This window comes from Macaca thibetana, chromosome 7, assembly GCF_024542745.1.
Source record: "Macaca thibetana thibetana isolate TM-01 chromosome 7, ASM2454274v1, whole genome shotgun sequence".
Classification (NCBI taxonomy): domain Eukaryota; kingdom Metazoa; phylum Chordata; class Mammalia; order Primates; family Cercopithecidae; genus Macaca; species Macaca thibetana.
Genome location: NC_065584.1, coordinates 89,830,082 through 89,852,381, shown reverse-complemented (window position 1 = coordinate 89,852,381; position 22,300 = coordinate 89,830,082). Strand labels below are relative to the sequence as shown.

Here is a 22,300-nt window from a genome sequence, read left to right as displayed (position 1 = left end):
TTTAATTAGACTTTTAGCTTCATTTGTTTTCATCATTTTAAATTCCAGCTACAAGGACAAATCTTAAGGCAGTACATACAGTATGGCTGTAAAATGATGGACTTGATTGTTGCACAGGACTTAGGAAAATAAATCCTGCTACTTTAGAATACCTTCTTTCATACTGCCAACTGTCTGGTCTGTCTAGGGTTGGCACAAGGATTTCTTCAGTCATCCTAGGTCCACTCAGTAAATAAAACCACAAACTCGGCCTGTATAAGATCAGTTAGATTGTTGTAGTGTGTGTTGAGGTGTTTCCAGGAGAAAAAAGAATCTACCTGCAGCTGATTCCAGAGAGAGCTTCCCTGTGTTCCCCTCTGCTATCTCTCTGCTATGATCTGAAGTTTCTCCAGATTCAAATATAGAGACAGATTGCCAAAACACCATTCTTGATGCCAGCTGGCCTACTTGATGAACTTGACTGAAGGCTTTTTGCCAAAACATAAGTCAATCGCTTTTGTCCCAAATCCATCCTTATAAAGGTGTATATCTGCAGGTCAATCTTTGCATCGCATCCCTAAATTCGTGTTGCGGAGGGCTTGGAAAGTCCAAGCTTGTTGTGTGGATGGCTTGGGGCCCAAGATAAATGAACAGTTGCCACGATACACTCCGTGCTCTGTGAGCGAAGGGAGCTCCCTTGGAGCCAGCCCAGCACCCTCCTTCCATGAGCACTCTGCCAGCTCCTGGCAGTGCTTCTGCTGTGGTGTGGAGGCCAGGGAAAACCCACATAAACTCTCTGTGTGTGTGTGTGTGTGTGTGTGTGTGTGTGTGTGTGTGTGTGTAAAAACATAACTTTCCTGGCCTACCACAACAAACTGACTTTTGAAAAAGAAGTATCTGATGTTCTTGCTCTTTGCCTGATTTTACTGTGCTTTGGGGGATTTTTGGCATAGAACATTCAGTACTTTGCTTAAGAGGCTGTTTGAAAGCTGGATCAGCTCCGCAAAGGAAGATAATCGCCAAGTGATTTCCCAATAAAGTACACTAGGATATAAGGAACAAGTACCAGTGGAAAGGCAACTCCCTGAGGGCAGGGACTTGTCTACTTTGTTCACTGGTGGTACCCCCAGTCCTAGAACAGGATCCAACATGTCAAGAGCATGAAGAAATCACTGCAAAATGGGGAAATTAATACTGTTTACCAAGGGCCTACCCTCTGTCAGGTCCTACGGAAGGCATTTGACATACCCTGCCTTTTTATGCCTTATAATAAACAACCTCGTTTGATGGATGTTATAATAATTATCTTATAAATAAGGAAACTGAGATTTGAAGAATTTCACTGATTCCAGGGTCACACCTGGAATCCCAGCACTTTGGGAGGCTGAGGTGGGCACATCACTTGAGGCCAGGAGTTCAAGACTAGACTGACCAACATGGCAAAACTCCCATCTCTACTAAAAATACAAAAAAAAAATTAGCTTGGTATGGTGTCACATGCCTGTACTCCCAGCTACTTGGGAGGTTGAGGCATGAGAATCACTTGAACCCAGGAAGCAGAGGTTGCAGAGAGCCAAGATCATGCCACTGCACTCCAGCCTCAGTGACAGAGCGAGACTCCATCACAAAAAAATAAAAAAGGAATTTCAGTGACTTGCCAGGGTCACAGTTAGTAAGCAGGATTCAGGAATTTGAATTTTGATCTGTCTTTCTAGTCAATGTTCTGTCCACCACACCAAGCCTTCCCCCAGCAGCAGAAGCAGGCGATAAATTGATTGATTTTGGCCTTTTGTTATAAGATACCAAGTTAGAGTGTTTGAATATTATCATGGCTTCAGGAATCCCTCCACACAACAAGGACCCTGTGAGGGGTTAATGGAATTGAATGGGAATATAGAATGGGCTGAAATCATATATCTTAGTGTGTAGAAAGGCAATAAAACTGTGGCTTTCTCACATCCCTACTGTACCACTGTAAATCTCACTAAGCCTCAATTCCTCATCTGAAAGTGGCATATCATGAGCCCTAAATGGGAAAATGCATGTACACACAGCAAGGACTTAGTAAATGTAGATTATTATTAGCCCAGAATGATCTTCAAACTTATGTAAATCAATTTGATTGATACTTTAGAAAAAGGCAGAAATATTGTTAATGAGAGGACCACACAATTATTACATTTATGAACATATACTTATTTTCTCTTTAAAGAATTTGTCCCTTTTTCCAGAAATTCTGTTGATGAAATTATAAATGGAAACCCCTTTTAAGAAAAACAAAAGGCTTGTAGGGGGAAGGCAATGAAAAGGTGAAGTTTCAAGTCAAACACTCACTTATGGTAGAGAAGGCATTTGAACATTGTGGGTTAATGTATAAATTAAAATTCATTATCTGGTCAGCCCTAAAGGTTTATTTCCCTTGCTTTGTGTAAAGCTTTCAAAAAAATAAAAACGCTTAACAGAACATTCTTGCTAAACGTTTGCTTGGATCAGAAAAAGTAGTTTGATTTTGTTTCATTTCTTTTGCATGAGACTGGCAGCCTTAGAACTAAACAGCTAATTTCTCCTGGCATGACATTGAGCACTATATCTCTCAGGACAGCAGCAGCTTAGGAAGGCTTGCCACTAGGGGTGAGCAAGTCCCACCTTGTTCTCAGTTTAAGGCACTCTGAGACGGTCTGAAATGGCCTTTGCCATGCCACCTGGCAAAGATCTGTGGTGACCCCTTTCATTCCGCCTGGAGTCAGGGCTTTCCTAATAAACCAAGCTATGCCGAGTATTCAGCGCATGTGATTTCATTGCCCAAACCATTCTTCCTAACCCTCAATGAATCAGTTTAAACTCGCCCGAGAGCAATGCAGGTCAGGAGTGGAAGTTTGGACTCAACATTTACCCTCCACTACTAAACACTTACAAGCAAAACTCTACAAAGCAAAGGGCCCCAAGTCTGTCTTTTCTGTATTTCTCCCAAACATCAGACTTCATTTAGCTGCCTCTCCCCCACTCTCTGTCTCCTCTCCCTCTCTCTGTCACGCACCCAGGCACACATACACCCACAAGCTCACACAGGGAATCACGGCCACCTTGGTTTTGAAAGTCGTCAAATTCTAACTACGTCAATGAGATGGTGCCTACCTTTCTGAAATGTCAGTCCACAAAAGGTGCCCCTTGCTTGTAAAGTGTAGTCAGAGAGCAGCTTCCAGCATTCCAGCCAGCTTCGTTCTCCTCAGAGAGCAACACACCTCATCTCTGCGTAAGCCCTGAAATTCCTTCAGAGACCCACCCTCCAAAGTTGCAAGTCGAGATTTCTGACTGAGGGCAGTCAGTGACGTGAGGCGAAGCTACTGGATGGCACCTCAGGTTCTTCCTGATGGGATGTTGCTTCCTGTTTCACCACTGTGAGAAAAGAAAACTGGAATTCAGTCAGACATTGAGTTACAAATGCATCAATTGCCTCATCGTTGTCGCCTTTTGGTGCACACAGTCATTCATCAACTGCTGAACAGGATGATCTTGCTGTTTGTATTAAAAGGAAAGGGCTTATGCGCAGAGAACCCCAAAACACCAGTCACAACCCTGCACTGTCCTAGGAGCTGGTTTGACAAGTATAGTACTCTCCAGAAAACAGGCAGGGCTCTTGCTAACTAAATCACCACCATGCCACAAAACTCATCCACTAAGGGCATTGGTCCACAGGAATGTGATTTATCTGCCTTCTTCCTAGGAATTGAGAAAAAAATTACTTTTTTGAATCATATAACCGCCAAAAAATAAAATAGTCTGGCAATCTTTTCTTTTTAGAACAGTCAGATATAATTTGTATTTTTATCTGTTTGTCTCTAAGAACAATCATCATAGGTAAAGACAGATAAGCTCATTAGTATCAGGAAATAAACATTGTTGCTTGTCTCCATGTGCTTGAACCACTACAATTTCAAAGGCAAGTGTGGATGCATTTTATAGTGTTCATTTGAGATGTAACCTTTGAAGCCATTTTCACTTTCTTTTGCCTGAAGATGAAACAACTCTGGGCTTGGATTATTTAAAGGTGCTTTGACAAGTAGAGAGCTTCAACAAGTTGATTCCTGTATCACTCATAAACCAAACATTAGCAGTACCGCCCACTCTGAGAGCCTGATTCTCATTAGCTGTCTTCAACTGCTGAAAGACAGTTTTCGTTTTTCATCAGCTAACAGATGACCGCAAATTAAAAATGGACTGGATGCAGATAAAGGGAAATGCCAGTTTCAAATTCATTGAAGCTCCAAAGTTTCTCAGATTTCACTAATGAATTTAGTTCAAAGAGAGAAGATTGATAAATGCCCTTCCTTTCACTGGGTACTTCTCACTCAATGCTTCATAGTCTGCCTTTCTCTTCGAAGACTTTCTCTTTTTCATTAATGGGCTCATACATTTTTTAAACCATCTGGCAGAAGCGTTGAACTTAAAGCACTGAGATAGGCTCAGCTCAGGTCTGCCTCATTTCCTGCCAGGAGATCACTGCAGAATTGGTTTCCTGACATGAGGCTTTCTACGTCTGGTCCATCTTCATCCAGTTGTCACCTAACTCATGTTCCCATTCTCATTTCTTTTTCTTCTGCTGATTAAACTCTACCAGCCACCTTCCTCCTATAGGATCAAGACCAGGTTCCTTGGCACAATGGCCTGGTTGCAACCTGCTGCTCCAGAACCTCCTTTTGCCCTTTCCCACTATATTCCAGACACAATATTGGGCAGCTTCTGGGCCCTTGCCATGAGCTGCTCTCTCGCCTCTGTGCCTAATGAAAGTCTGAATCCTGCTCAAGCTTCTCTAGCCTCGGCCCTCTCTGTTCTGTAGGCATACCTTTATTGCAACACTTACTACACTATCACAACTTAACTGATTTTTGTATCTGCTTCCCCACTACTTTGGGAATCGTCACTGGACAAGTCTTAGATGTCTTTCTATCCCTGGAGCTCAGCTGTTCAATACTGGTCAAACAATTAGTACCCCAAACTGTGATCATCCAACACTCATTTTTAATCCAGGGATATCTTGGAAAAGAATGCTCCTGAACTCTATTTTGGACTCTCTTTCTCAGAATTAAACAAGCCAAAAGAATATTGGGGAACGAGGCTGGGCACAGTAGCTCATACCTGTAATCCCAGCACTTGGGAGGCCGAGGTGGGAGGATCCCTCGAGGTCAGGAGTTTAAGACCTGCCTGGCCACCATGGTGAAACCGAATCTCTATTAAAAATACAAAAAATCTCTACTAAAAATACAAAAAAAAAAAAAAAAAATGTGGGCGTGGTGGTGGGCCCCTGTAAGCCCAGCTACTTGGGAGGCTGCGGCAGGAGAATTCCTTGAACCCAGGAAGCAGAGGTTACAGTGAGCCAAAATCACGCCACTGCACTCCGGCCTGGGTGACAGAGCAAGACTCTGTCTCAAACAAACAAACAAACAGACAGACAAACAAAAAAACCCAACATTGTAGAACCACATGTTTTCATGCTTTGTTTTAGTCACTTCTATAATGAAACACATGTTATTTGCTGATAAAATATAATGTTCAAATCAAATCGGAACTATTCAGACATAGTTCTATAACTCCTGCTTAATCAAAAGAACCCCGTCAGCATCTGCTATCTTTTTTTGAGTCACCTTCAAGGTGTAATTCTTCCCTCTTCTTCAGGGATAAGATGTAAAAATTAGACTATTGCATAAGTTGTGCTAGAGGGATGAGGGTGAGGAATTTTGAGGGTTTGCTGGTGAAGACTTTGTGGGAGCTGTGGATCTATGTGTAAGTCTAGTCACCTCCTCCATAGCTCCTCTGAGGAAAATAACCAAGGGCAGGAAATAGGCCATGTGTGGAGTTGAAAACAAAAGCAAATATGGTTCTCTCAAGGATTTCTAAGTTGATTCCTTTTTTCTTCTCTTTCTTACTTGTGCCTCACCATAAATGTATCAGTGCATTGCTAAGAGAAAAGACAGAACCCCAGGAAGCATTATAGGAAAGAGCAAGATGCATGCATGTGGGTGTCATTTCTCCTAGGTAGTACTTAGCTGTTTCCTTTTATGAGAAAACTGAAGCAGTGAGTTGAGACATTAAATCAGTTTTATATTGTGAATCCTCATGAATAGATATTAAGTACTTATTAGCATGTTAATGATTCACTGCATTTTAAAAAGTGAACATCAGACCTCTGACAAATGAAATGTAGACAATTAAGCATGACAGTGGAGAGGTGTTGGGAGCAGTAGAGGTGCATTACAAAGTGTCTACTTGGTGACTTTCACATAGTAAATTGGGAAGGAGAGAGATAGGAGCAGTGTAGACCAGAGACAAACCCAGTCAAGGTTCTGGAGGGCCACTTAGGAACTAGAAGAGGAAAACACAGTAAGCCAGATGCAGGAAAATTGACTCTGGGCGCCAGCAGCAAGATACTGCGCCAAAAGCTCTCCTAGCCAAGGGCAGAGGTCCCATAGATGCATGGGTATAGATGGGGAAGAAGGGGAAGCAGGCAACTTCTAAGCTGCATTTTATGCTTTCAGCCTATCCTTAACCTAATTTCCTAGAGAAGAAAATGTAAGAATCAACCGACTTTTCCCTCAAAGGAAGGAATCCCTTCCAAGAAACTTAACAAATACAGTTTTGGACTTATTGTGCTTAACCTAACCGGCAAAACTTTTGAGGTTTTACTATCAACAAACTGTTTTCCTCTCATGTTTTATCTTATCATTTTCATAGACCTTTCAAATGCTATTTGTTCACAGACAGAAATTTAAGTCAAAATGCTACCAAACTACCAGGTGCAGTGGCTCACACCTGTAATCCCAGCACTTTGGGAGGCCAACGCAGGAGGATTGCTTGAGTCCAAGAGATCACGACCAGCCTGGACAACATGGCAAAATCCTGTCTCTACAAGAAAAAGTAATAATAATAAAAATAGCTGGGTATGGTAGCTGTGGTCCCAGCTACTTGGGAAGCTGAGGTGGGAGGATCACCTGAGCCTGTGAAGTCAAGGTTGCAGGGAGCTGTAATCCACCCAATACACTCCAAACTGAGCGACAGAGTAAGACCAAACTGCATTTTTTAAAGAAGTGTGTGGAAAAACTCCTGTGGGATAATATGAAACAAGCAAATGTCTTCACAAGTGGTTCCCCACTACGCTGGGAATTCTCAAGGGACATGACTTAGGCATCTTTATATCCCTGGATCAATACCTGCCCCAATCAAATTGGAAGCCTATGTCTTATTGTCATAAAATCATCTCCCCTCCCTGACACAATGATTCCTCTAGATCCCCACATGGATGATAGGATGAGAGGACCTGAATTTTATCCTCCCTTCCCCCCTCCACTCCGCTTCCACACTCACCCTGGCCCAGGGTTGAAAGCCTCTCTGCCGGATGACCTGAGAGGCCATTTGGTGACGAAGTGAGAAAACTAAGGAGAAGACCCTCTGTTGTCAAATTATTAGGAGAACAAGTGCTTCCCTGCATCCAGACTCCCCTGGGGGCCTCCCTCCCTACAAACTCCAGCCCCTCTCCTGCTTCATTTTCCTCCACGTCACCTGTCACCTTCTAACTTACTGTATCTCTTATCTGCCTCTCCCCCATGTAAGCTTCAGGAGGACTGGAATTTTCATCTGCCGTGTTCAGTGCTAAATCCCCAGGGGTTAGAACAGTTCCTGGCACAGAGTTGACACTTGATGCTGACAGCATACATTTATGTACCTATATATTTGCCATTGTGTCTCTTCCTCTCTACCACAGTAGGTACTTTTTGAAAGCCAATTCACTGGGCTCCTTCCTTCCTTCCCTTCCTCCCTCCCTCCCTCCCTCCCTCCCTCCCTCCCTCCCTCCCTCCCTCCCTCCCTCCCCCTCCTTCCTTCCTTCCTTCCCTCCCTCCCTCCTTCCTTCCTTCCTTCCTTCTTCTTTTTTTGAGATAGAGTCTTGCTCTGTCACCCAGGCTGGAGTGCAATGGCATGATCGCAGCTTACTGCAACCACTGCTTCCCGGATTCAAGCAATTCTCCTGCCTCCGTCCCCCAAGTAGCTAGAATTACAGGCACGTATCACCATGCCCAGCTAATTTTTTTGTATTTTTAGTAGAGACAGGGTTTCACCATGTTAGCCAGTATGGTCTCAATCTCCTGACCTTGTGATTCACCTGCCTCAGCCTCCCAAAGTGCTGGGATTACAGGTGTAAGCCACTGTGTCCAGCCCATTGCGTTCTTTCAAAACTTGAAGTCAGTATGCTGTGTCATGAAGGAGGTCAGCTCTGAGTTTGCTGGGAAACAGGGGGATTTTTCCCTTGAAGAGTTTAGTCAATACTGAGAACTTCATGCAAAGGAGTCTTAGAATTAATTAGCATGTACTCTGGGAAGGCTACAGTGCTATATGCAGGCCAGACCACGTCACCATGTGAGCAGGCTCTCAACACAACTGTCTCTCTCAGCTCACCACCTCCTCTGAGGGCTGGCCAGATGGGTAATGGCCACTTATGCCTACAGCCCCTGGCTATAGGTGTGGCTGTCAATGATGGGTCAGGACATGGCTCAACTTGCCTCCTCCAGAAAATGTTCATTGCTAACCACCAATACCACTTTGTGCTCACTATGTGACCTTATTCTTATTAGCTGTGTGACTCCAGACAAGTTACTTAACCTCTCAGTCCTCAGGTTTCTCAACTTCAAAATGAGGAAAATAATAGTGATACTTACAGAGTTGTAAAAACATTGAATGAGTTAATATATTGAAAAGCACTTAGAACAATACCTGGCTCATAGCAAGCACAATGTGAATATTAGCTAAGATTATGGTTATGATGACTATAATTATTAGTAGTATTGTAAAAGGAAAATAAATCTTGGGACCCCAAAATCACTAAGCTAAAGGGAAAAGAAACTGGAAATTGCTCAGGGCAAACCTGCCTCCCATTCTATTCAAAGTCACCCCTCTGCTCACCAAGATAAATACACATCTGATGGCCTCATTTGGAGAGGCTAATCAGAAACTCAAAAGAATGCAACTCAAATTGCTTAAGGCAAACCCTAAGCAAACCCTAAGGAATTTCCAGTTTATTTTTCCCTTTAGCTTAGTGATTTTGGGGCCCCAAGATTTATTTGCCTTTCACAATACTAATAATAATTATATTCATCATAATCATAATCATAGCTAACATTCACTCTGTGCTTGCTATGACTCAGGTATTGTTCTAAGTGCTTTTCAATATATTAACTCATTCAATGTTTTTACAACTCTGTAATTTGTCTCTTACCAACCTATGACCTGGAAGTCCCCTCCCCACTTCAAATTGTCCCACCTTCACCTCAAGTTGTTCCACCTTTCTGGACTGAACCAATGTACATCTTACACGTATTGATTGATGTCTCATGTCTCCCTAAATTGTATAAAACCAAGCTGTGCCCCTACCACCTTGGGCACATGTCTTCAGGACCTCCTGAGGCTGTGTTATGCATGTGTGTCCTCAGCCTTGGCAAAATAAACTTTCTAAATTAACTGAGACCTGTCTCAGATTTTGGGGTCCATAGTATATTTAATTATTTTATCCTTATGTTACTTTGTAACAGCCTTTATTTTATACACATAGACTTAGCTTCTCCACTTAAATTTTGAGTACAAGGATTGTGTAAAGTTTCCAAGTTGCAGGCATTACTGTTCTCTGAACATAGCATTCAGTCATTAACTCATTCAGCCAGTATTTATTGGTTCATACTATGCGCCAGGCTCATCACATCTTTTGAAGGACCTAAGGATGTCAAGAATAAAAATATAGCATGACTGCCAAAACAGACACAAGCACACACTCACAGACCTATTATACAGAAGTGCAGAAAGAAGTATCCATATGTGTATGTGATGTGGGTATATTCATATGCTCATCTGTAAGTACAAATTAAGACCACAGAGAAGATTGACTCTCAAGATTTACTATTTCATATCCCACATCCATGAAAGAATAAACCGTGCATTTTATTTTTTATTCTTGTTTTTGAGACAGGGTTTTGCTTTGTTGCTCAGGCTGGAGTGCATCAGTGTGATCATGGCTCGCTGCAGCCTCAACCTCCTGGGCTCAGGGATCCTCCTACTTTAGCCTCCCAAGTAGCTGGGACCACAGGCATATGCCACTGTGCCTGGCTAGTTTTTGTATTTTTTGTAGAGACCAGGTTGCACCATGTTGCCCAGACTGATCTCGAATTCCTGAGCTCAGATGAACTGCTCACCTTGGCCTCCCAAAGTGCTGAGATTACAGGCATGAGCCACCATGCCCGGCCTAAGCTGTGGATTTTAAATGAGGAGCTAAGACTACATAATATGAAATTAGGAAATAGAAGTAGGCAGATAAAGTGTCCACCTCCCCAAATAACCAATCCCATGACTGTCTTAGTTTGGAAGATAGAACTTAGTAGCTCCAATATCCACAATTCCTTTACTGAACACTGTGCTGGGCATCTCAGTCAATGCTCCATGTGCTTTGAATAGATTTATATGAGTTGTGCCACCACTAAACAGATAGGAGGACTAAAGAGGTAAGAGAGCAATGAGTGTCTGAATGATATCTGGGCTGTCAATACCATGTAATATCTGAACAAGACAATGAAGAAACAAAATGCTTCCTATTCATCTAGCCATCATTCATCTGACACATGTATTGCACAAGGTACTTGAAATACAAAGATGAAGGCAATATCCCAGATCTCAAGGAGATTATGACCTAGCTTTTCCCTCTTCCTGCTGTTCTACCACCTATCCCATATCCTACCCTGCCACTTGCTAACACAGAACTGGGAGAACTACTTGGGAAACCTAGGACACTCAAGAAGGGGTACCCTCTCTTCAGCCTGTGAATTCTCTAGTGGAATTTTTTAAAAAGCAAAATGGGGTGCCCTATGAAAACATAAGCTAGGCTAAGTTTCATAATGTCAGCCAACTATGACCCATTCCCAAGAAAAAGACACTCACACTCTCTGCCTTCTCATTAACAAAAGATTTGGTTGTTCCAGAGGGCATTAGAGAAATGTAGACCAAGCTTGAGGTTGAAGTGAGCATGTGTAGCATTGTGGCTGTTTGGCAGTGTATTGGTCCATTTTCACACCGCTATAAAGAACTGCTTGAGACTGCGTAATTTATAAAGCAAAGAGGTTTAACCGACTCACAGTTCAGCATGACTGGGGAGACCTCAGGAAACTTACAATCATGGCAAAAAGCGAAGAGGAAGCAAGGCAGCAGAAAGGAGAAGTGCCGAGCGAAGTGGGGAAGAGCCCCTTGTAAAACCATCAGATCCCATGAGAACTCCCTCATGATCACAAGAACAACATGGGGGAAACTGCCCCCATGATTCAATTACTTTCATCTGGTCTCTCCACTGACATGTGCAGATTATGGAAATTACAATTCAAGATGAGATTTGGGTGGGACGACCAAACCATATCATCTGTCCCGGCCCCTCCCAAATCTCATGTCCCTTTCACATTTCAAAACCAATCACATCTTCTCAACAGTCCCCCAAAGTCTTAATTCATTCCAGCATTAACCCAAAAGTCCAAGTCCAAAGTTTCATCTGAGACAAGGCAAGTCCCTTCCATCAATGAGCCTGTAAAATCAAAAGCAAGTTAGTTACTTCCTAGATACAATGGTGGTACAGGCATTGGGTAAACACACCCATTCAAAGTGGGTGAAATTGGCCAAAACAAAGGGACTACAGGCCCCATGCAAGTCAGACATCCAGCAGGGCAGTTAAATCTTAAAGTCCCAAAATGACCTCCTTTGACTCCATGTCTCATATCCAGGTCACACTGATGCAAGAGGTGGGTTCCTGTTGTTTTGGTCAGCTCTGTCCCTGTGACTTTGCAGGGTACAGCCCCGCTCCCAGCTGCTTTCACAGGCTGGTGTTGAGGGTTTGTGGCTTTTCCAGGAGCACAGTACAAGCTGCCAATGGATCTACCATTATGGGGTCTGGAGGATGGTGGCCCTCTTCTCACAGCTCCACTAGGCAATGCCCCAGCGGGGATTCCGTGTGGGGACTCTGACCCCACATTTCCCTTCTGCACTGCCTTAGCAGAGTTACTCCATGAGGGGTCTGCTCCTGCAGCAAATTTCTGCCTAGACATCCAGGCATTTCTGTACATCCTCTGAAATCTAGGCAGAGGTTCCCAAACCTTTATTCTTGACTTCTGTGCACCTGCAGCCCCAACACCACGTGTAAACTGACAAGGCTTTGGCTTGCACCCTCTGAAGCAATGGCCTGGGCTCTATATTGGTCCCTTTTAACCATGGCTGGCATGCAGGACACCAAGTCCTGAGACTGCATGAAGCATCGAGGCCCTGGGCTGAGCACACAAAATCACTTTTTCCTCCTAGGCCTCTGGGCTTGTAATTGGAGGAGCTGCTGTTAAGACCCCTGGCATGTCTCCATGCCCTGGAGACATTTTCCCCATTGTCTTGGTGATGAACATTTGGTTCCTTGTTACTTATGCAAATTTCTGCAGCTGGCTTGAATATCGCCTCAGAAAATAGGTTTTATTTTCCATTGAATCATCAAGCCACAAATTTCCTGAACATGTATGCTCTGTAATTCTTTTAAACATAAGTTTCAATTCCAAATCATCTCTTTGTGACTGCATAAAACTGAATGCTTTTAAGAGCACCCAAGTCACCTCTTGAACACTTTACTTTTGAGAAATTTCTTCCACTAGGTATCCTAAATCATCTCTCTCAAGTTCAGAGTTCCACAGATAGCAAGAGTCAACTTTATTCCAGTTCCCAACAAGTTCCTTATCTCCATCTGAGACCATCTCAGCCTGGACTTCATTGTCCACATCACTATTAGCATTTTGATTAAAGCCATTCAACAAGTCTCTAAAATGTTCCAAACTTTCCCACATCTTCCTGTCTTCTGAGCCCTCCAAAGTGTTCCAACCCCTGCCTGCTAACTAGTTCTGAAGTTGCTTCCACATTTTTGGGTATCTTTATAGCAGCACCCCACTCTCCGCAGTACCAATGTACCTATTAGTCCATTTTCATACTGTTATAAAGAACTGCTCAAGACTGGGTAATTTATAAAGGAAAGTGGTTTAACTGACTCACAGTTTGGCATGGCTGGGGAGGCCTCAGGAAACTTACAATCATGGCAGAAGGTGAAGAGGAAGCAAGGCACCTTCTTCACAAGGCAGCAGGGAAGAAAAGTGCTGAGTGAAGTGGAGGCGAGCCCCTTATAAAACCATCAGATCTCAGGAGATCTTGCTCACTATCATGAGAAGAGCATGTGGGAAACTGCCCCCATGATTCAGTTACTTCTACCTGGTCTCTCCCTTGACACATGCGGATTATGGGGATTATAATTTAAGATGAGATTTGGGTGGGGACACAAAGATTAACCATATCAGGTAAGCTTGGTCACTCTTTGATCATTTCCAGATCCTCTCAAGGGGAAGATCAAAACCGAACGCATTTCCCCTTATCAGTTGCTTCTGTGCCACCAAAGCATCCCAGGAGAGCTGGCCATCAGTGTGACTGAAAATGGTGCTGAGATTCCAGTCCTGGGAGGCTGTTTCCCTTCCCTTTCTGGTCCTGAGGCAGAGCTGTCCTCCTGCTTGCTATTCCAAGTAATCTCAAAACACAGCCCCCATCAAATTACTTTCTTGCTCCAGAATTTATGGCTTCTTTATGCTGATTACGTTAAATCTAAACTTCTAGGATTATCTATTTCCTAAACCACCCTCTGAAGTTCAATCCCCACCCCACCTGTCCCACCTTACTGTCCACCAAACCCAATACTGTTCTCTCCTTCAGTTGAGTCCACTGGCTATGATCACTCTGACCTTAGCTCAGGCCCCATCTGTGATCCCTCATTATCCAAGTCCCATCCCTTTCCTCTGGGAAACTGCTTCTCAGATTAACCTTTCTTGGCCAGGTACAGTGGCTCATGCCTGTAATCCCAGCACTTTGGGAAGCCAAGGTGGGTGAATCACCTGAGGTCAGGAGTTCGAGTCCAGCCTGGCCAACATGGCAAAACTCTGTCTCTACTAAAAATACAAAAAATTAGCTGGGTGTGGTGGCAGGTGCCTGTAAGGCAGGAGGCTGAGGCAGGAGAATTGCTTGAACCCGGGAGGCAGAGGTTGCAGCAAGCTGAGATCGTGCCATTGCACTCCAGCCGGGGTGACAGAGCGAGACACTGTCTCAAAAAAAAAAAAAAAAAATTAACATTTCTCTTCCTAAACTCTTTATGCTAATTATCCAAATTACACCATTAGCCCCATTTTATATGCAGCCTTATTGTTTAACAGTACCGCACAAACTGCTTCTGCAATACAACTTGATCACAGTGTGCATGTAGTGCATGTGTGTATATGTGTGCACACAGGTATGCGCTCTGTCTCCAGTAAGCTCTTCATCCTATGAGTCCAGATCTCACCCCAGAAACACTGTTGGGTTGACAAGAGACCCTCAAATGTATTAATTAAGAGTGGATAACACAGTTATCTGAGGATGATATCAAACTCTTAGCAGATTATAACAGTCTCTACCCCTTTGTTTCAAGCTATGTATACTTTCTCCTGCTGTTTTTCTTTCTTTGGTGTTTTCATGTATTCAACAATGATTTATTATGCACTTTCTATGTGTCTAAAAATAGAGAAATCACAGTGAACAAGGCAGATACCATCCCTGCTTTCCAGCTACTGAGAGTCTGTAGCTTTGGTTGGAAAAAGCTAGGACCTCCCTGAATGCCAGCAGACATTCACTCTCCCTCTGTGGGGGTCTATCAACAGATCAACTGAGCTACATGGCAAGCAGCAAGTGCTGGGGCCCAGTATTTTGGAAGGCACTTAAGAGATATGAAGAAAACCATAACATACTAAGTTGGTTAAAAAGTGTCCCTCAGGTGGGCAGATCACCTGAGGTTGGGAGTTCGAGACCAGCCTGACCAACATGGCAAAACCCTGTCTCTACTAAAAATACAAAAATAAGCAGGGCATGATGACACATGCCTGTAATCCCAGCTACTCCAGAGGCTGAGACAAGGTATTCCTTGAACCCAGGAAGTGGAGGCTGCAGTGAGCCGAGATCGTGCCACTGCATTCCAGCCTGGGCCACAGAGCGAGACTTTGTCTTAAAAAAAAAAAAAAAAAAAAAAAAAAAAAGTGTCCATCACTGGCTTTTACTAAGACCTTAATAAGGAAAAAAAAAACTAGAAAGAAACTGGAATCTTTGTTTTTTTTAACCTCTGTTGTACTGGACCGGTTTTGAATTAGAAATTCAGATGTGAACTAGCCTGTTTCTTTGTTGGATGCTGTTTGAACATGTTCTGTAGGACAGGATGATTTCTATTCACTCATCTCTGTTCAGACAGATGACTTATTGCTTCCCTGAAATAAACTTGCCAAAAGTTAGTCTCTCATTAAAAAAAGGAGTAAAAAAAAAAATAATAAAAAAAAAATAAAAAATAAAAAAAGGAGTAAAAATTAAGTTTACTAAAAAGTAGTAACACATCACAATGTTTAGATAAATAAACTATAACATTCATTCATTTATGGAGCTCTCATCAAAGCAGTTATGATACCAGTGAGTATGGTTAAAATAAAAATAATTTGCTTGATCCTGTTAAACTCTCTGCAAGGCCTATTTACAAAATGGGATACTAGTCATTTATAATTAAATGTCTGGACTAACCATTAGAGAATAAATGGTATACCAGGAAATTATTTCCTAGAAATATAGTCCATACTTTCAGCTATTTAAATCCTTAAAATCAAAATCAACCAATGAATCAATCAAAATAGAAAATATAAAACTAATTATTACAATAAGCATTAAATGCTTCAACCTTTGCTCAAAATTAAAAAAAAATCTTTTATGAAAGCTGAAATGAAAATTATCTGACTTGTTAATAATGAAACCCCTTCAGCCTCAGGAATGAACTATGACCAAAGTCCTAAGCTTTCTGAGAAAGTAACATAATAACTGGAACAGACAAGAAAACTCTTGGACTGTTGAACTTCTTTACTTTGTTTCAGCAGAAACAATGTAAAGCAAAAGATCCTTATTTGGTCACACATGAAACAGTAGAAGTAATGTATAAATCATGCATATTTTCATGGTAACAATAATGGCTCATGGCTTCCATAATCGGCAACCACCACAGTGACTGTTCTCACATATTGGAACAATTCTGCCATTGCATTCCTTACAAGTCAGGAATGATCTATTCTTAGTGTGATAGATCAGACACTCAAATGCATGCCATGCTAATACTATGTAAAGTAAAGGTAAAACATGGAGCTAATAAGTGCATAAAATACCATTGAACTCTTCTATAGTTCCAATCAGGTAAATAATTAGTATGCAATAATTATTACTACCATAGGGCACTTTCTGTATATGTAACAAATTTATCCTGGTTCAAACCCAGTAACAATTTTAAGAATGTAATTCACAATAAATACATGTTATATCATGATCTAATACAAATACACCTACAAATATATATGTATATGTATGAATATATACATGTATATATACACACATATATATAACTGAAACCACATTTTCACAAAATAATACTTATCTATGCTGTCTATTTATGATACACTCTATTGCGTATTCAGGTCTAATTTTTTTTTTTTTTTTGAGATGGAGTCTTGCTCTGTCACCCAGCCCCGAGTGCAGTAGTAGGATCTCAGTTCACTACAACCTCCACCTCCTGGGTTAAAGTGATTCTCCTGACTCAGCCTCCTGAATAGCTGGGATTATAGGTGCCCACCACCACACCTGGCTAGTTTTTATATTTTTAGTAGAGGCTGGAGTAGTTGGCTAGGTTGGTCTTGAACTCCCGACCTCAGGTGATCCACCTGCCTCGGCCTCCCAAAGTGCTGGGATTACATGCGTGAGCCACCATGCCTGTCATATTTAGGTCTAATTGAGACTCTTTATTTTGAAAACTGTTGATGTGGACCCTGGCACTGGTTTTCTGACGGTTAATGCATGATGATGCACACTTACGCTGCCCAAACCAACTTAACTGAACTGCTTTACCATTTCTACACTCCACATACTACTTAGATTTTGTTCTCATTTCAGGTGATTTAAAAACATTTTCTAATGAGAGTTTTGAAATTGGGGGTAAGCTCAAATATCAGAGTGATTCAGTCCTCTGAACTATGACCACAAGTGAAGGCTTCTTTCCTTCCTTCCATTCCTTCCTCCCTCCCTCCCTCCCTCCCTCCCTCCCTCCTTCCTTCCTTCCTTCTTTCCTTCCTTCCTTCCTTCCTTCCTTTTTTTTTTTTTTTAAAGAAGTTTTGCTCTTGTTGCCCAGGCTGCAGTGCAATGGCCTGATCTTGGCTCACTGTCACCTCCGCCTCCTGGGTTCAAGTGATTCTCCTGCCTCAACCTCCCGAGTAGCTGGGATCACAGGTGCCCACCACCACACCCGGTTTATTTTTGTATTTTGAGTAGAGACAGGGTTTCACCATGTTGGCCAGGCTAGTCTCAAACTCTTGACCTCAGGTGATCAGCCCTTCTCGGCCTCCCAAAATGCTGGGATTACAGGTGTCTGCCACCGCGCCTGGCCGCGGGTGGATGCCTTTCTTACCTTTGAGGTCCTAGCATCTAGAATTGTAAGTTCTAGGTACATTCTGGACCCTTGATATATGTTTTGAATTTCAGAATAAGTTAAAGGGTATCTTTAGTGTTCGTTTAGTCATGATACAGGGCTAATAACTTACACCTGGGAAAAACCAAGCGCACTCCAGGAGGCTTTGAAGCCGGGGTAAAGGGGATGGTGGCAGTGGAATCACATCCAGGCCTCCAGCACGTTTCCGGGCAGTCTCCAGGGCTTCCTGCTGATTCCGCTGCCTCGGCACCCAGCAGGAACCTGGGCCGGGTCCCTGTTTACCTGGGTGGGGTTAGTGTCCAGAGGAGGGGGGCCCAACCCAGCAGCCCTCTTCTCAATTTGCGACATATAAACCCACGAAAGTAATCACAAACTTGTTAACCGCTGGGCACTGTAGCCCTGGAGCACTCTTAACGGACTTTGCAAGGCCCAGTACCCAGAGGCTGCAGCGAGGGGGCGGCGACTGGGCCCCAGGACACCGCCTGTGCAGGGACAGGGACTCTGGGCCTTGGCCTGCGAGGGAACAGGCGCCCTCTGTCGGCCTTGACCTCCGCGGGGACACGGGCCCCCTTTCGGCCTCGGCCTCGGCCTCGGCCTGGGCCTGGACAGAGACGAGGACTTTAGGCCTAGGCCTGCGCGGGGACACGGGCGCTCTCTCGGCCTTGACCTGCGCGGGGACACGAGCCCTCTCTCGGCCTCGGCCTGGGCCTGCACAGGGACGGGGACTTTGGGCCTGGGCCTGCGCGGGGACAGGGAACCTCGGCCGGGGTCTGGGCGGCACCTGCTGGGGGCGAGGTCGGGCAGCCCCACACACCGCAGCGGGCAGGGCCTGAGGGCCGTCCTCCCTCCACTTCCCGTCCCCACATCCGCCCCGGGCCCCCACCTGCCTCCTCCTTGTCCTGGGCCGAGGCGGGTCCGCAAGGGCGGGAGAGAGGTCCCCGCAGCGGTGCATCCTGGGACACCGCCCCTCAAGCCCGGGGGCGAAGAATGCCTGGGTGGGGGCCAAGAGAGCGCCCAACCGACCACCCTTTCCTGGGTGCCCTTTTCAGGTACTGTCCCTGGACCACACTGGTCCTACACTGGCCTCGCGAGACAGGCATCACTCGTGACTGGGTCAGAGGGGCTAAGCAGCTCACCCGAGCTGCACAGCTGGTGCCGGGCACTGCTGGGGTTTGCACCTGGGCCTTTCATGATTCCAAACCCAGTGCCTTACACAACCTCTTCAGAAGGTGAAAACACGAATGGTCTACAGGCTGTTGACAGGAAGGGGAAGCCGTTCTAGAGTAATTTCATAAGCGCCCGTGGAGTATCTCAGCCGGCAAGCCCAGGTCTGCAGTCATTTCCCATTGTGAGGTTGAATTAACAGAGACTGAAAAATAGAAAATAGATAAGGTGAGGCAATGAAAACATCCCCAGCAAAAGAGAACGGGGAGCACTCTTTCTCTGAATATTTGATTAAAATACAAATCTAGGAAACCATTTACATGCAGTGAGCTGTGATGGCACCACTGCACTTCAGCATGGGTGACAGAGCGAGGCCCTGTCTCCAAAAGACAAAACAAAACAAAAAAACATTTACAGAGGAGACAGTATAGCAGAGTAGGGGAAAACAGGCATCATAGCCATATAGCCCTGGGTTTAAACTCCGACTCATTCACTAACTTTGGGATGTGTGCCTTCAGGCTTTTTAGTGCTTTTTTTCTTTTTCTTTCTTATTTTATTTTATTTATTTATTATTTATTATTATTATTTTTTAAGATAGAGTCTCACACTGTCACCAGGCTGGGGTACCGTGGCACGATCTCGGCTCACTGCAACCTCTGCCTCCTGGGTTCAAGCGATTCTCCTGCCTCAGCCTCCGGAGTAGCTGGGACTACAGCCGCGCGCCACCATGCCCAGCTGATTTTTGTATTTTTAGTACAGACAGGGTTTCACCATGTTGGCCAGGATGGTCTCAATCTCTTGACCTCGTGATCCTCCTGCTTCGGCCTCCCAAAGTGCTGGGATTACAGGAGTGAGCCACCATGCCTGACCTCTTTTTTTTTTTTTTGAGACAGAGTCTCACTCTCACCCAGGCTAGAGTGCAGTGGCACAATCACAGCTTACCGCAGCCTTAACTTGCTAAGTTCAGGTGATCCTTTCGCCCCAGCCTCCTGAGTAACCACAGGCGTGAGCCACCATACCAGACTAATTTTTGTATTTTTTTGTAGAGACGGGGTTTCACCATATTACCCAGACTGATCTCCAACTCCCGGACTCAAGCAATCTGCCCACCTTGGCCTCCCAAAGTGCTAGGATTACAGATGTGAGCCTCCACACCCAGCCTTGTTAGTGCTTTTTAATTGCCTTTTGACACATGAATTCCCTCATGAGTAAAACCTGCTTTGAGTGTAATGAATTGAATTGACATGGAAGAAGATCAAATCGGGTATGAAGAAGTAAAGAAGGCCGGGCGCGGTGACTTACGCCTGTAATCCCAGCGATTTGGGAGGCCGAGGCGGGTGGATCACCTGAGGTCAGGAGTTCGAGACCAGCCTGACCAACATGGTGAAACCCTGTCTCTACTAAAAAAAACAAAATTAGCCGGGCATAGTGGGGCATGCCTGTAATCCCAGCTACCTGGGAGGCTGAGACCGGGGAGGCGGAGTTTGCACTGAGCCGAGATTGTGCCACTGCACTCTAGCCTGGGTAACAAGAGCAACTCCATCTCAAAAAAAAAAAAAAAAAAAAGAAGAAGAATTCAGATATTCTCCCAGAACACTCAGGAGAAGATGAAATTGGTAATTAAACATGCAGATTGGAAAGCAGAAACTCAATTTACAAATAATTCCTGAAGACAGTGAAATGTAATATTGAAGGATGGCAAAATAACTTAGAGAAAAAAATACGTGTGATGGGTCTATAAAAGACATATTGCCATTAACAAAAAGAATGGCAACCAAAAGACATACTCTGATACACAGTGTGAGAAAATATATCTTTCTTCTTAGGAAATTGTTGGGATGCAAACATAACCCAGTCATTTTTCCTGGAAACATTACCAAAGAAAGGAACCCAAATTAAGATTTTCTCATTAGACACATCATGAAATAAAGACTAAATAATAAATATAATGGTGATAACAAAATGTAGTGTAAAAGTCAAGAATAAAATTTGAGAAGATACATAATGTAAAAAATCACTGGGAATAGCAATTTGGTTTATAAATTCAAGTGAAATTAACAATGGCCAGAAAGCTGGCGGGGGCAGGAAGCGCATTGCATGCAGAATTTACTTCGGTCTTGGCTTTGATTACTGAAAAAAGGAATTTTCAAGCATATTTTTTGAAAAGAGGAGAAAGGTGCCTGGGTACAGAGGCTCATGCCTGTAATCCTAGTGCTTTGGGAGGCTGATGTGGGAGGATCACTTGAGGCTGAGCTTGATACCAACCTGGGCAACATAGCGAGACCCAGTCTCTACAAACAAATTTAAAAGGCTGGACATTGTGGCACACACCCATAGTCTCAGCTACTCGGGGGGCTGATAGGGGAGGATCACTTGCACGCAAGAGTTTCAAGGGTGCAGTGGGTTACCATGATTGTGTCACTGCACCCCAGCCTGGGTGACAGAGTTAGACCCTGTTTCCAAAAAACTAAAAAATAAAAAGCATAGAAAGGCAATGATTTGGCTGGGCGTAGTGGCTCACACCTATAATATCAGCACTTTGGGAGGCTGAGGCAGACAGATCTCTTGGTCAGGAGTTGGAGACCAACCTGGCCAACATGGTGAAACCCTGTCTCTACTAAAGATACAAAAGTCAGCTATGTGTGGTGGTGCATGTCTGTAATCATAGCTACTCAGGTGGCTGAGACAGAATTGCTTGAACCCAGGAGGCAAAGGTTGCAGTGAGCTGAGATCATGCCACTGCACTCCAGCCTGGGTGACAGAGTGAGACTTGGTCTCAAAAAAAAGAAAGGCAATGATTTAAAACAGATATATTTTCCAAATAACTATAAGAGAGAAATAGAAATCACTAACAATTCATATGCAACCCAAAAGAAAACAAAAGAAACACTAAGACTAAAATAAAATGGCAAATACGTAATTTATGACAAGAAAAATTATTTAAGACGTTACACCTATGTATGTTTTACTTTAATAAAAAGGGAAAAGAGGCAAAAGCTTGTCAATTGTGTTTATAATATAAAATTCATTTATTATCTACTACTTATAAACAATCAGGCCAAAGAAATTATACCAATGTTTTAGACTTTTAGTCACATAATAGAGTGGTGGAACCTCAAAGCCTGGCCTTGGATTATCCCAACGCACTTTCCTGGACATACTACAGTTTTTTTTTTTTTCCTTAAAAGATACAAAGTTTTATTAAACAAACCTGGAATCAACAGTATTATTACATAAATTAGACAGCAGTAAGATTTTCCTAGGGCATATGTACAAATTACAGTGATTTCCATTGTGCAACAAACAGACAGGATTAAAAATAGGCACTCCCCTCCCCACCCCCCATGAAAAGGTGAGATCACGCCACAGGGCTCCCAGTTCCGGCCCACCAAGGGGTGCACAAACCTGCAAAGGCACTCCACCTGTGTGCATGGCATCCACCAGCAGTAACAGGGGCCCCAGAAGCACATTGGCAACATGGTGAGGCTGCTCAGCGTTCAGTGCAGAAAAAAAAAGAATTAGGCTATGACAGCTGAGCAGAGC

General features: G+C 43.7%; 1 protein-coding gene across 1 annotated transcript in view; it reads right to left on the bottom strand.

Moving 5' to 3' along the window:
- CERS3 (ceramide synthase 3) overlaps positions 1–18,547 on the bottom strand; it is a 136,564-nt gene extending 118,017 nt beyond the window's left edge. Inside the window, exons 1-2 of the mRNA XM_050800143.1 lie at positions 18,477–18,547; positions 3,115–3,375 (exon numbers count right to left, since the gene is read on the bottom strand). The gene's annotated coding sequence lies outside the window, so the exon portion shown is untranslated. The remainder of the gene's footprint in view (positions 1–3,114; positions 3,376–18,476) is intronic.
- Positions 18,548–22,300: the final 3,753 nt, after the last annotated feature.